Source organism: Peromyscus eremicus, chromosome 4, assembly GCF_949786415.1.
Source record: "Peromyscus eremicus chromosome 4, PerEre_H2_v1, whole genome shotgun sequence".
NCBI lineage: Eukaryota > Metazoa > Chordata > Mammalia > Rodentia > Cricetidae > Peromyscus > Peromyscus eremicus.
In genome coordinates this window covers 114,000,851-114,016,152 of record NC_081419.1, presented here as the reverse complement: position 1 = coordinate 114,016,152, position 15,302 = coordinate 114,000,851, and the positions used below count along the sequence as shown (strand labels likewise).

Here is a 15,302-nt window from a genome sequence, read left to right as displayed (position 1 = left end):
AACTAAGAAAAGCCTCCATAAGATTAGGCTGTAGGCAAGCTCGTAGAGTATTTTCTTTCTTTCTTTTTTTTTTTTTTTTAAGATTTATTTATTATGTATACAGTGTTCTGCCTGTGTGCCAGAAGAGGGTGCCAGATCTCATTACGGATGGTTGCGAGCCACCATGTGGTTGCTGGGAATTGAACTCAGGACCTCTGGAAGAACAGCTAGTGCTCTTAACCACTGAGCCATCTCTCCAGCCCCTAGAATATTTTCTTAATTAGTGATTATGTGGGAGGGCTTTGTAAATGGGGTCATGCCTGGGCTGGTTTTCCATAAGAAAGCAGGCTGAACAAGTCATGGGGACCGAGCCATTAAGCAGCACTCCTCTATGACATCTGTATCAGCTCCTGCCTCGAGGTTCCTGCCCTGCTTAAGTTCCTATCCTGACTTCCTTCAATGATGAACTGTGATATGGAAGTATAAACCAAATGAACCCTTTCCCCCTCTGAACTGTGAGCTAAAATCTTTTCTCTTTAGGAGCTAATTATTTCACACATTTATTACAGTGATGAAAGACTGAATAAACTAGTCATGTTATAACATGTCCATAAATTCTGGGGATTGAGACAGAAAAATCCTTGGGAGATTATCATTCTACATACTGATATCATCTGAATCACAGTAGGTTTTGTTTTTGTTTTTGTGTGTGTGTGTGTGTGTGTGTGTGTGTGTGTGTGTGTGTTTTAAGAAATGAGTTCTAAAAAAAGAGAGCTCCCTTTATTTCTGTTCCTCACTAGCAATTCAAAGTGTTGCTCACCTAAGTTGTGGGGGGTGGGGGGTGGGAGGAGCTACTGATTAGAAACTAGATATCCTCTGACTAGTACTTGGTAGCAGAGTTGCTTTTTCTGACCGCTTTCCATAGGAGTGTTTAGGACCCTCCTGAGGCAGATGAAGTGACTTCTTACAAATAGTCTCCCATCTGTTATTGTGTTTTGTATGATCACACTGTAGGCAAATGATAGAAGTAAAAATAGAATAATATTAACATTCCAATATCGTTTGAGTTTATTAGTGAGTCCTTCTGGACTTGGGCAAATTTGTGGCTATTTTTTTTTTTTTTTTGGCCTACTTTAATGAGTTTGGATGATTGATATAACTTTCCAACTGGTATTTATTAGTTTTCCTTATTTTCCAGCTTCCAGGATGCTGGCTAATAATGTCTAAGTGAACCTTGGAATGCACATTTGCCATTGGTAATGTCCTCCCTTACCTTAGATTCCCAAAACCCCAGCAAAAGACAACATGGGCCCTGCGTTCAAGAACTCTGCCATTTCCACTTGCCTAGAGAGCTATGTTTCTCTTGCACATAGTAGGCCTTCAAAAGTATTTGTTGAAGTTGGGCGGTTGTGGCACATACCTTTAATCCCAGCACTCAGGAGGCAAAACCAGGCAGATCTCTGTGAGTTTGAGGCCAGAGTGGTCTACAGAGCGAGATCCAGGACAGGCACCAAAATGACACAGAGAAAGCCTGTCTCAAAAAACCAAACTCCCCCCCCCCCAAAAAAAAAGTATTTGTTGATTAGGAGATTAGGTTAAACATCTGCCAGATGAATGGAATAGAGCAGATGAATATCACCTCAGCTCTTACATGACAAGAACCAAGTCTTGAGATGAGTAGTGTGTGCAGGTAATGTACTAAAGAAAGACTTTTGCACAAATCAGAGGAGGGAGAAAATACAGGGAAGACATAGGAGCCTGGCAAGGGAACAGTTTCAGGCAGGGTCCCAGCCTTTGTGGGATCCCACAAAGATTCTGTAGAATCCAATATAAGCCTCCATTTTAATAAAATGGCTAAGCACTACCAAATTTAATGGAAAAAAAATTACCCTGAACAACAAGATCTCAATAAATTCCAATTAGGATAAGCACAAAAATCCTATCCTTAGACACATCTTAGGCAAATAGATGAAAAACAGAGAAACAATGAAAGCAGTAACAGAAAAATAGTCATCAGGCCAAATGAAGCCAAAGAAAACCAATAGTTGTTTTCTTTTTAAAAAGAAAAAAGAAGGGCTGGAGAAATGGCTCAGTGGTTAAAACCATGTATTACTCTTCAGAAGGACCCAAGTTCAATTCCCAGCACCCATGTCAGGCAGCTCACAACTACCTGCCTATTCCTCCAGCTCCAAGGCATCAGATACCTCTGGCCTCCAAAGTTACACCCCCCCCCACATATACATATGATTTAAAATAAAATAAATCTTTAAAAAGGAAACAAAAGAGAACCCAAAACCTGGAGTTTAAAATATGGTGGGAAAATGTATAAGTAACTTTATGTCTAGTAAGAAAAAAAAATCATCTTTCAAAACTTAAAACAAATATAGACATCATCAGATAGAGAAGATACCATCAGACAGTAATTCAAAGAAACAAAGAACACCAGTAATGGTAATTTTGAAAGTAGTTACAAATGATGCTATAATTATAAATAGTTCTCTTAACAGTCTTATTGAGTTTAATTTATATTAGCATATATTAACTGTGGACTATTTCTTTTACACTGTGTGAATATATGTCACTGTGATTGGTTTAATAAAGAAGCTGACTGGCCAATAGCTGGACAGGATAAGGTTAGGTGGGAGAACCAGACTAAGGACACTGGGATGAAGAAGGGCAGAGTCAGAGGAGTCACCAGTGAGACACGGAGAGGGAACAGGAAGTGAAAGATGAAAGAGCAGTAATGCCAAGTGGCAGGATGTAGATTAATGTGAATAGGTTAATTTAAAATGTAATAGTTAGCTAGTAACAAGCCTAAGCTATTGGCTAAGCATTGATAATTAATATTGAGTCTCTTTGTCAGTTATTTGCAAACTGGTGTGTGGGAAAGAAAAGTCTACCTACAATTAGTTATATATAATAACCAGCTTCATTGTGACACTTTCATACGTGTATGTAATGTGTCTTGACCATATTTATGAAGCATACGCCTCCAAATTTGTATCTTCTTGAGGGTAAGTGCTGGATATTTGTATTTCAGTGTCTGTTCCTGGTTGACCCAAAGCCTCTAGTGCCGGGTTGGAGGTGGGTGAGGGTGGGTGGTGAGGGTGTGGTGTGAGGGGTGTGGGGAATGTGGGGGGTGGGGTTGGCTATGTATTCTCAGGCACTTTCAGTTCCCAGTAAAGAGGGCAACATGACTCTATAAGCCCAGCGATGACAGCCAGAGAGAGCCAAAGGTGCTGGCTGTGAAAAACAAAAGCACAGAAGCTGAGGTGGGGAAATCACTAAAAAGGGTCCCCCAAAGGCCCATGTGCTATGTCTTGGTCTTCACCCTGTGGCTCTATTGGGGGGCATGGGATTTAGGATTGAGGCCTGGTATAAGGACGATAGCTCACCAAGGATACAGTCTCCAAGAGGAGAGTCCCTGGTCTCTTCCCTGTTTTCATTCACACATGGCCATGCTCCTGCTGTAGTATGTCATGCCACCACTTGTTTGAATCAATGATCCAAATTTTGCAAGATCATGAACCACAACAAACCTTTCATCTTTTTAAGTTGATTTGTCTCAGGTATTTGTTCCGGTAACTGGAGGCTAACACAGAAAAAAGCAATGGGATCCAAGGGAATCTAGGTGGAGCTAACAGTGTTCAACATGGTTTCTTTCACATTTCTAGAACTATTGCTATAAAAGGACAGTGTATCAATATTTGCATGAGTCAAAGACACATTTTGAGAATTTGCAGAAATACCCTTGTACTTTAAATAATTTGCTTTAATAAATATGAGTTGGCCCCCAGGAAATAATTTTTCATGTGGTAAACGTGTATTTAAATGGTCACACCACATACAATTTCTATTTTAGAATTCTACTTAATTGCGTCTAGAAATATTTTGGATTTTCCTTGTCCAATTGTACTATACTTGCAGAATGAACTAGAAAAAAAAAGCAGTTGACCACAGACTCAACCCAAACATTCTCCTGATCAGTTATGGTATTAATTTGGTTTAATGTTGATGTTTTGGGTATTATTCATGGCATGGTTTAAAAAAAAACATAAAAGTAAAACTTGAAGCATGTGTTCTGTAGTTCACAACTGAAGGAAAAGTTGACTGAAAATAAGGAGCCTATCTCATGATCTTGGATTCACAGAGGGCAGAACGGTCCCTCTAAAGATGAAGATGTTTCACTTTTATAGCTGTAAGTTAGTCTGGTTTCTACTGTGGGCAGGTCAAAAAGGCATTTGAAAGCAATGCAATGTGTTGGTTTTGGACCATTTTAATGCTAAAACACATATTTAAACCATTTACACAAGATAAACTAACATTTATTTGGCCCACAGCCTGCCAATTATGATGTTAAAAGAGAAGCATAAGAAACCACTGGTTGTTTTGGATGAAACCTGAGCCTGTTCTCTGGACTTGCAAGGGTTGTGAAAGATCAGTACACTCCGGTTTAGGGCCTGCTTGTTTCTGTTGCCCTCTGGGGCTTCTGTGTGTCAAAACTGCTCTTAGAGTTGTTTATCTTTGTCTAGAGAGCCACTGGCAAGCTCACTGAAGTGTTACTTCCAGCGATCACAATCAGGATGAAGGGATTCAATTTACCAAGAAACTGCACTGATTATTAAATATGCCACAAAGCTACCGACGATGAGAGTGATGACCCATGAGGAAGAGAAGGCAGGAGATGCTTTGCCAAGCTTCTCTCTGTCATGAGAGCTCCCTGGGACTTTTGTATCTGTGCTTTCTACAGAATCTTCCTTGTTCAGGTCTTGACATGGATGTTTCTCTTCATCCTTCTCTACTGAGACATACTCCAAATGTCACATCTCCCTTGAGATCTTCCTTGGCATAATGTGACATGATATGTCCTCAGATATGATATGCTCTATAACACCACTCTTCTTTATTTTCTTCCTAATACTTACCAGTAACAATGTTCTTTTCTTGGCCATTTATTACTACTTACTGACTGTGGTTCCCCTCTAGCCTCCCTACTACCATTTGTAGAGGCCCCTGACGTCCAGCTCAATCCTGTTGTTTCTATTCCTGATAGCACCAAGGACCTCATACATGCTTGAAGACAAGCCAGATTGCCAATGCAAGCTTTACCCACATACCGCTATGCCTATGAAGGTTGAGGTACGACAACACAGAAGAGAATCAATTATCACTGACCTTTTAAAAAGTATCATAGGTTTATGACTGCATACACGACTGGCTAAGTTGATAGACATCTCACAAAGCAAGTATAATTAAATTTAGTGTAAGGTATCACCATATGCTATGGTCTGATGTGTCTCATAAATTAGAAACTTCATCCTCAATGAACAATATTGAGAGGTGGATAGGTCATGGTGACTCAGTCTTAATGCTGTCATTTTGGTAGCGCATGAGTAACTGGGGGACTGTGTTCCTGATAAAAACCATGAGTTCATTTTCTCCTTCTCTGTTGTGTGATATTTTGATCACATTCTGACAAAGAGGGCAGAGCTAGCCACTAGCTGACCAAAATTAACCAAAGAGGTTTTTGGAGGACTGAGGACGGATAGGAGACAGGAAGCAGTAAGGCAGAGCTGAGAGAGAATCTCAACTTCTTTGGATGGAGAAATGGAAGAGATAGGAGGTCACTGGTGGTTGCTCTGCTGCTTCTCTGATCTTTCAAGTTCTTACCCCTATATCTGACTCCCGATTTTTATTGGTAAGGAATAATTAGATAAACGCTTCACTTTATCTCTCATAGTCTCACTATGTAGTCTAGCTGTTCTGGAACTCACTGTGTAGAGAATCCTAGTCTAGAAGTTGTCATACTCCACTTGCCTTCGAAGTGTTGGACTTACAGGCATGTAGCATCAATTTCAGAATTTTATTTTCAAGTTGCCTATATGTTTGAAACTTCTTCATCATATAAAATTGGGGAAAGAATAAAGATGAGTGAACTAGTTTAGAAGTTAGGAATTCTATGATTTGGTCCCAGCTCTGCTACTCACTAAACATTTAACCTTGGACAGATTTCAAATTCTAACTTCTGTGAGGATCAATATCCTTAGAGTAAAATTCAAAAGGTTCACCCATAACTCCAGAACACAGGAAGTTCAAGGCCAATTTAGGCTACATAGCAAGTCAAAGCTAGCCTGTGATACACAGGCCCTCACCAAACAAAATGGTGGGGCTGGGGCTGGGGGTTGGCTAGCATAGAGAAGCTTCACACAAGGCCATAAGAAAAATACTTGTTTTGTGTGACACTTGGAATATTCTTTTCCAACAGGCCTAACTTCCTTATGACTATTAGGTAAATCCTTTTGAAATATACAAACAGACCCCTAACTTCTACCAACTCAAAGGCTAAAAATGCTATTATATAGCATCTAAGGCCTATAACAAGGTTTCCCCCACTTTTCTCTAATCTACATATCTGATGATGAAAAGTGCCCTGATATATGGTTCTTAGTCTGTTACTACAAAGACATCATTAACCTGTTACCACATTGGAATGTGGTGTTTGAGGTAACCTAAATCTGTTCTTGGGTAATGGTCATTCATACTTGGTTGCAGAATAAACTATTTCTTACTCTCTTTGAGATGAAAACTGTATTCCTTTGCATCAATAGCTTGATCCTTCATTTTACCTGAAAAGGAAAAATGAGACCTAAAGATGTGAAATGCTAGTTCAGGGAGTATGGTAGCTACTTCAAGAACTCAAGCATCCGGGTTTTTTGTTGAGCTTTCCAACCCCAAATTCCAACCCCTAAAATTGTGGGCATGTACCACTATGATCAGTTTTTATATTGGTGCTGGGGTGGAGGGGTCAAACCTACATATCTCTTCATTGCATTTCATATAGATTTCCTTTGCTCAACTTTTAGTGGATTAACTCTCGGCTAACTTTGCAGCAGTTACCCTGTTGGTGAAGAAAATAGGAGCTAAAAATTACAAAGTGAATGGAAAGGGATGGGGATGGGGTCTTTGTATAATTGTTATTCTAATGAGTTAAACTTTGCAATCAGCACAGCCAGGCTCTCCTAACAGAAGAGAAGACATCTATTGGCTGCTTCCATAAGCTTATGGATAAAAGTTTGTTTATACAGCTGGATAGTCTGAAAGGAACCAGGGCTGACAACATTAGGTGAGCAGGCAGATGGCAGGCGACAGTTGGAAGCATCTGCTTTCTATTAGAGACAGTAGGCTACAAAGGGCTGCCCTCTGACCTCTGAGTCCAGTTTCCCTGGGGACCTAGGTGTGCTCTCAAATCTCAAGGTGCTGACAGCCAATTTACTTGCCGACATATGCTAGGAGAACCTTTGCCTAAAATGGTGAAGAATTTGGAAGCGAAGCCAGAGAATCAGGTTGAATGCGTGAAGTTATTTACATTCAGTTCCTAAAGCACACTTTAATTCTTGAGTAACAATTGTTAGAAAAACAGCCTAGCCTTTTCTTTTCCCCATTTTCCATATCCTTTTCCTTTTTAACTAAGCAGTGTTCAACTAAAATTCCTATCCCTGAAATAAAGATTGTTTATTATATTATAGTAGACGCCAGACAAAAAAAAAAAAAAAAAAAAAAAAAAAACTTAGAAGAGGAGGAGGAGGAGACCAGGTATTAGGATAAGTAAGTACAAATAAAAAACCAAAGCAAAAACAACAGAACAGCAAGGCTAGATAGATGTTGGGAAAATATTCACTGGTTCCAAAACTAAGAGGTTTTGTTTTGTTTTTTATAATGAAAATGAGGGAGGGAGGATGTAGGTTACTTCAGCTGAGCCTGTATTGGCACTAGGTAACAGCCATGGGCTCTCACCGGTGGGGGGTGCGGGGGAGTAGCCCACAGAGATAAGTACTTGTTTGGTTTGTGAGTTGGCTGGGGTGAGCAGGATGCAAGGTTTTTCTATAGACTGTCCAGGTGGTGCCGTGGCTGGAGTGAGTGGGTAATGGCCCAGAGTCAAGGTTTTGGCTTTGGAAGCCTTTTCCTGTTGTGTTTGCTTCTTTAGCTTTGCTTTGTGGGGTTATGAAGCCTCACAAAGCCCCACAAGCCATGGCTTCATGCACGCTAGGTGAGTGTACTATTGCTTAGCTACCTCAGCCATAGAACATTCCTTTTCTTGGTTTGCCTTACAGCTGTTAACTGGTTTTCCTTACCACCACCCCACCCCCTTCCATCATCTTTCCTCTGTAAATCAATTAATCAGCACGGATACCAAAGAGACCGTTACTCACTTCTGTAGAAAAGCAGATGAAGTCCTCTACGACAGTAGTCATTGAAAGGTTTACAACAAGCCCCCACGGTCAGGCGTGTTTGCATATGCCTGGCGGACACTTCCGCCTAGCCAGGTCCAGGTCAGGATAGCCATTTCCGGGTCAGGGCATCTCGCGTGACCAAGATCCGTGACGTTCCACTAGCCACGCAGGCGCGCAACGTGGCCATGTGGTCTACGCACTTGCGTGTAGTAGTGACGCTGATCTGTCCACGCCCAGCCTTTAAAATCTGGCGCCATGTTCCTGGTTCCTTCTTCTCCACACGTGTTTCTCGCAGGCCTTTTCACTCTCTGTCCCTTTACCTTTAATAAAACTCTTGTTAGCAGATTCTGTCGTGTTTCGTGACATTTCCTTGCAGGGTAAGAACACAACGCAGACGAAAAACTAACAGTCATACTGGCCGGCATCTCAAAATATCTGCTCCAAGTGCATTATGTAAATGAATATTAGACTTTGTCACTAAAAGCTATGACAGGAGGAACAATGCCAGGCTTAGTTTGGGTCCTCTCTTGGAATACAGACACTGCAGGTGCAGGGAATATTTGGATAGGTGGTATTAGGAAGCACACGTGAGAACTTTGGAAAAAATAAGGCAGGAGAGGAAGAAAAGGCCTGTGTAAAAGATGCCTCTTTAACAGGGCAGGACTCAATATCCTGAGAACTGTGGGAAGTTTATAAGAAACCTCTTGGAATTCACCTAAAGGACGGACATTTCAACTCCTTGGACCATAGATTGCCATTGGGGAAATATTTACTTCCAACTTCCTCCAGCCTGTGCTTGGGCCTTGAGCCTGAGCAAGCTACTGCACACTGGGGATGGTGCTGAGCCAGGAAACCAAGTCCAGGTGAGCTAACTGTGCAAGTTAGAACAGCCTGGAAAGCCAAGATGAGATATGGGCACCAGAAGCTTCTGTTAACAAAGTGTGAGCAGCAGAATAGTCTCAGACCAAGTGCAGATTAAGTGGTGTCGGGAACAACCCAGCAAACTACCTTCACTGCGTTCTTCGAAAATTTCTACAATAAAAAGCTTTTTAAAAATTAGTTAGATAAGGAAATTATCCTTTCAATGACATCCCCACACTCAAAAGAAACATAAAAATAAAAGCTAATTTTCCCCCCCAAATTTTATCAGAACTCTTCCCTGTATTATAAAAGATGAACAAATATTACTTTTTTAAAAAAAAAAATAACAAAATTCTTTATTGAGTCTCTGGAAATTTGACATTCACCCCAATCCTGCTCACCTCCCAATCCCTCCATTTTCTTCCCTCACCCCGGCAGCATCACCCCCCCAAAAAAACCCTCCTTCCAAAATCAATTAAAAACAAAACAAAACACACAAACCCAAACACACACACCTTGCTCCTCTGTCTTTCCAACACCTCTTCATTCATCCTAGTGACATTGGGAGCTGCAGTGTGTCACTTAGTATACCCTTTTGTCCAATCAGCTCCACCAACAAAATGTTCATTGCAATGAATCGTTGGTCTGGTTCAAGGCCTCTGGCACGCCATCATCACTGGACCCTTACCAAAATTCTTCTTGGGTGTCCTACTCTTGCCCCAAGTCATGGAGATCTTGTGGTTATTGTTCTGCTGGACCAGTCCCTTCACAAACTCCAGCAGGTTATAGATGGGGGAGATGTTTAGATGGCCCAATCCAAGGCCCATGATGTGGGTCTGGGTGGTATCTGAGCAGGTCAGTCAGGATCACTGGGACCAACGTCCTCAAGTGAGCTGTGAAGCCAGCTCTCCTAGGCCCATGCCATTAGGGCCAGCTGTCCTGTAACCACAGTGAAGAGTGGGGCCATCTCTCCTGAGTGTGGGGTGGGGTCAGCTCTTCTGCTGTAGTATCCAATAAGGAGCAGGGCCTGCCATCCTAGGGACAGTAAGAGGTGGTGCTGGCTCAGCACAGCCCACAGATTTCAACACGCATGGTTCCTATAACCCCTTGCGGCCACACAGCCATGGACATCATCACAGACCCCAGGTGCAGCAGGAACATGGACCCAGACATTGCCCTTACCAGCAGCTCGGGCCCAGATGTTACCATGGCCCCTGGTGGCAGCACATGTCACCCAGACTATTATGTCCCAGTGGCAGCAAGGCCCTCAGACACTAACATGGTCTCAGGTGCCTGACCAGACCCTGGGTGATCAACACAGCTCTCAGTGGCAATAGGAGCCATGCACATCAACTACAACCAAAGCTGCTGCTGGGCCACAGACCTAGACATGGCCCTCTGCAGCAGCCTGGGCCCAGACAACACCAAGGCCCCATGTGGCAGTCCAGGCAACCCAAAGTGGAATGGCCCCAGTGGCAGCACAGCCCTCAGGCACCAACATGGCCACCCTGGGCATCCATGTGGCCTTTGGTGGCACTGAGGCCACAGACATCAACACAGACCCAGCTGTGGTAGAATCATGACATTTTATTACTTTTAAATAAGGGTTAATAGTTCCAAACAAATGATAAACTTGAAATGTGTTGAAAGTACACTGAATGCACAGAAATAACTGGGCATGCAATCTTGTGCTTGTAACTGCAGCACTTGGGAGCTGAGGCAGGAGGATTTCTGGGAGTTAAAGGGTCAGCCTGGGCTACATAGTAAATTCCATGCCAACCTGGGCTAAAGAGTGACCGGTCCTTTTATTTTTGGCAACATTACATATAAAACATTGTGGGCAATGAACATTTGCTGACTGTGCATTCCTCTTCCAGGAAATAGTTTATTTACTTTAGCCTAGTTAAGCAGTTTTAGTGGGATCACAAGGTCAAGGACTGTGTTTTCTTCTGAGCAAAAAGGTAATCTATGCAGATTTTGTCCTTGGAATTTGAGCCTAGACTGTAGAGACACGACTCCTAGGAGCAGATGAAATTGATCCAACCTATAGTTGTGCCTTGAAACATTTGTCCTCTTGTGTTTGCTACAGAACCAGTATGTGTGTGGTTCAAATCTTATCTGACAGGTTTTTGTTTGATTTTATAAACTACCTCCAGAATGAATGGACCAGAGACACAGCTCCATGATGCTGCCTTTTGTAGGCTGAGTTCTTTCTAGAGACTTCTACTCAGGTGAAATTGGGAGTCTTGAATTTATTGCAGAAAATAATTTCAAGATGAGCTAGTACGAAGCAGAGTTGGAGTTCATTTCTAAGATTTATCTATTTATTTCTATTTATGTGTATGTATGCATGCATATGTACCACATGCACACAGGTATCTGTGAAGGCAAGAGGGGCTCAGATCACCTAGAATGGGAGTTACAGGCAATTGTGAGCAGCTTCCTGTGGATGCCACGTTCTCTGCTAGAGTCGTAAGATTCTGAACTGCTGAGCTATCTCTCCAGCCTACAGCTGGGAGTTTATTAGATTAAAAAAAGTTTAACATCAATTTAAATAAAAAGAGGGGTACTTGCTGGGTGGAGACGGTATAAGCCTTTAATCCCAGCATTCAAGAGTCAGAGGTGGGCAGATCTCTACGAGTTTGAGACCAACAACTTACAAGTTCCAGGACAGCCAAAGCTACACAAAGAAACCCTGTCTGGAATAACCAAAAATAAATAAATATAAATAAATATGTCAGTTTTTATGCCAGTACCAAGCTGTCTTTATTACTATAGCTCTATAGTAGAGTTTGAGGTCAGGGATGATAATGCCTCCAGAGGTTGCTTTATTATACAGGATTCTTTTAGCTATCCTGGGTTTTTTGTTTTTCCATATGAAGTTGAGTATTGTTCTTTCCAAGTCTGTGAAGAATTGTGTTGGGATTTTGATGGGGATTGCACTGAATCTGTGGATTGCTTTTGGTAAGATTGCCATTTTTACTATGTTAATCCTACCTATCCATGAGCATGGGAGATCTTTCCATTTTCTGCTATCTTCTTCAATTTCTTATAGAATTGAAGACCCTGACATTAATCCACACACATAAACTGTTGGGGACCGATTCCGGACAGCGGTGTCCTTACTTTATCAAACCTTACAAAGGCAGGAAGTTCCTGGCCTAACCGCGGGCTGTACAACTTCCTGGAATACCTGCTAATCAGCCAGCTGCAGGGGCCTGGGACCAAAACGACCTCACCCTCCTTTAGGACTTTTCCATCCTTCTCTCCGTGCTTCCCCTGTTCCCCCTCCCTGCCTGAAGCCCTGTTTATAAGCTTCAACACCCAGTCAATAAACGGAGACCTCGACGCAACTCAGAATGTCTCTGTCTTCCTTTATGCGCCTGGTCTCCTTTCTCTCTCGCCCCCATTGATCTTTCAGGAGGTGCCTCCTCGGGTCTCATCAAATAACCTGGCCCGCGGGACCGGGCAAGTGGCGCCCGAACGTGGGGCTCGAGGAACGGTGACCTGCCGGACGACGGACAACGGAAGGGGCCCCGGAGAGGATCAGGGTAGAGACGCCCGGACTGCATCACTCGTGCAACGCGGGAGAGTCTTGAGGTAAGTATGTCGTCCCATCGATCATGGGCAAGAATTTATCTAAAGAGGCTGTTTTTCTAAAGGAGATGAAAAAGTAATCTTAGGGAGAGAGGAATAAGAGTTAAGAAAAAGGATTTGATAAAATTCTTCTAATATGTGGAGGAGAAATGTCCCTGGTTAGTGATTAATGGACCAGGAATTCACCCTCTGACTTGGAACAAGGTTGGAAAAGATATTAACAAATTATTCAGAGATGGGGAAAATGTCCCCGACGCCTTTTTTAGTTTTTATGGTGTGATTAGAGATGTTCTAAAGGAAACAGAGGGAGATGGGTGTGTTTCACATTTACTAGCCCTTGCAGAGGATTTTCTCTCAAACTCCCCCTGCCTGACACCCAAGGGTCCAGAGGTTTATTGACATCTACCAGTAAGAGCGCTCTCTGTCCTGTCTGTGTCTCTGTCATGTTACTTTTGTTTTGTACCGGTCGATCGATTTGTACTTTGCAGGCTCTCACTAGGACAGACGTGTCCGGACAGTGAACCTGGCGGCGAAGGGAGACGTCCCAGAGCCCTAAGGCCACCTCAGAGGTGACCATTTGGTTTAGGAGCATCTTTGGGTATCTTCTCCCACGATGGGAGGAAGTGCCACTTTGTGTTTTGTCCCGGGAATTTGTCAGAGCCATTTTATGAGTTTTTTTGTATGTTTTGTTGTGATCATTGTTACTTTACTCTCTCCTTCTCTTCCAAGAAAAAAATTTTTTAACTAAATGAAAAAAGGGGAACTGCTGCAGGCCGCAGGAATATATCATAAGAACTCAGCTGGTTATGGCAAAGTCACTACTTGGAGGAATCAGGGAATTCCTCCAGAGGAAGCCAAATCCTAAGGAGTTTTTGGTGTTACTTGGCTTGTTATATATCAGCTGTATTCTGTTATAAAAATCATGTGTGCCTTCATAGTTTTCCCAATTGATTTTTCCCTAAGAAGGGCTAACAATGTGCACTGATCACTCTCTAGACATACACATTCCAGGCATTTGGAGAACAGCCCCAGGAAAGGCTTTCTCTGGAATCAGATATCTCCCCTAGCCATTTTCAAGGACTAAAGGAGACACCACCCAGGTGGTCACCCAACTTCCGAGGACTAACAGTGATAACCACCCACAGGCGAGTCTCCTGACTTAAGGTAAATTCCACAAGGAGACACCGCCCAGGTGGTCGCTCAATTTCCGAGGACTAACAGTGATAAAAGCCCACATACAAGTCTCCTGACTTAAGGTAAATTCCACAAGGAGACACCGCCTAGGAGAGGTGGATGTTAAGTAATAGCTTTACACAGTTTAGCTCGGACCCTCCCTTTTATATACCGGGACTTCCAGGGCACAGAAAGGAGAAGAAAAAAGAGAATGGAAGAACTAGATGGGTAAGAACTTGAGAGGAACAAACTGAGATGGGGAAGAACTAGATCGAAGGGCTAAAAGAGAGGACTAGAGGAATGAGATGGAAGATGAGGAAGAGCCAGATGGGGAAGAACAAGATGAGAAAGAGCCAGATGAGAGAGAAGGAGACGGGAGAGGAGCTGATAGGGGAAAGAACTAGATAGATGAGAACCTAGAAGGGTCAGAACTATATGAAGGAATTAAGATAGAACCTAGAGGTAGATAAATATAAAGAAATCAGTCAAGAAAGGAGCTAGACATGAGAGCAGAATAGAAGCTGTGTAGAGAGAGAACTGTCACAGAATAATAAAGTGTATGAACAAAACAAAACAACAACAAAAAAAAGGTGCATGTCTGACTGACAGGGATGTGGAAGCCCCTGATGTCTGTTTGATCAAGGACAGAGATCCTCGAGTCTGGATTGTTTTTGATGTGATTGAGCCTGGAGGGTTCCCCCCCCCCCCCAGAGCACATCAGGCTGTCATTGTTCTTGGAGCTTTGTTGGTGGTTTTGTTGGGGCAAAAGTTTTTTCATGTGCCCTTGGTCTTGTGTGTAATGTATTAATTGTTCTCATTGTTGACTTGATTGTGACGGACGCTATGGGACAGTTCCCTTCTTCTCTACTAGACCTTTGCCTAGCCCACTGGAAGAATGTGTGAGCCACAATAGAGGGAACTGAGTTCCCCATCCCCACTCCCCGATTGAAGTGAGATAAACAGGTAGCTCCTGCCAGGTGGGGCTTGCATACTGCAGGAGGGGCTTGCTGGCTGTGAATGAGGCCATCGTCTCAGTGCTGATGTTCCAGTTCTTGGATTGTCTGTGTAAGTGTTATTTGTTTCTGTCTACTAACCTCCCTTATTTTCCTAGAGGAAGAGGAGGAAAGAGAGGCATAACAAAGGCCATCTCCGTCCCTCCCTAGCTCTCTTGCTATCAGGACTGCAGCCAGCCGGCTGCTCTCAGGAGGGTGGGGTGTGTGCTCTCCATACAGGCAGGCAAAGATGGGAGCTTTGGACAGGGCAATGGGGACTGCCTGCAATTGACAAAAACTGTGTGAACACTAAAGAGAGAATCTGACCCTCCCTTCCTTTACTGTGATAACTTCAAGGTCTCTTCTGCCGGCCAGCAGCTTCTCTTGTTAGCCCTTCTCTGTCCTGGTATTGCTTAAAAAGAAATGTTAAATCACCAGTTCAAGATACTGGGAAAATTATGCTTTTGTT

General features: G+C 42.8%; 1 long non-coding RNA gene across 3 annotated transcripts in view; it reads right to left on the bottom strand.

Annotated features, from left to right (window-relative positions):
- The window catches only part of LOC131909719 (uncharacterized), a 42,081-nt gene extending 33,767 nt beyond the window's left edge, over nucleotides 1-8,314 (bottom strand). For all 3 annotated transcript variants that reach the window (XR_009378910.1, XR_009378912.1, XR_009378911.1), the window contains exon 1: nucleotides 8,190-8,314. This is a non-coding gene — a long non-coding RNA (uncharacterized LOC131909719). The remainder of the gene's footprint in view (nucleotides 1-8,189) is intronic.
- Between the last annotated feature and the right edge of the window lie 6,988 nt (nucleotides 8,315-15,302).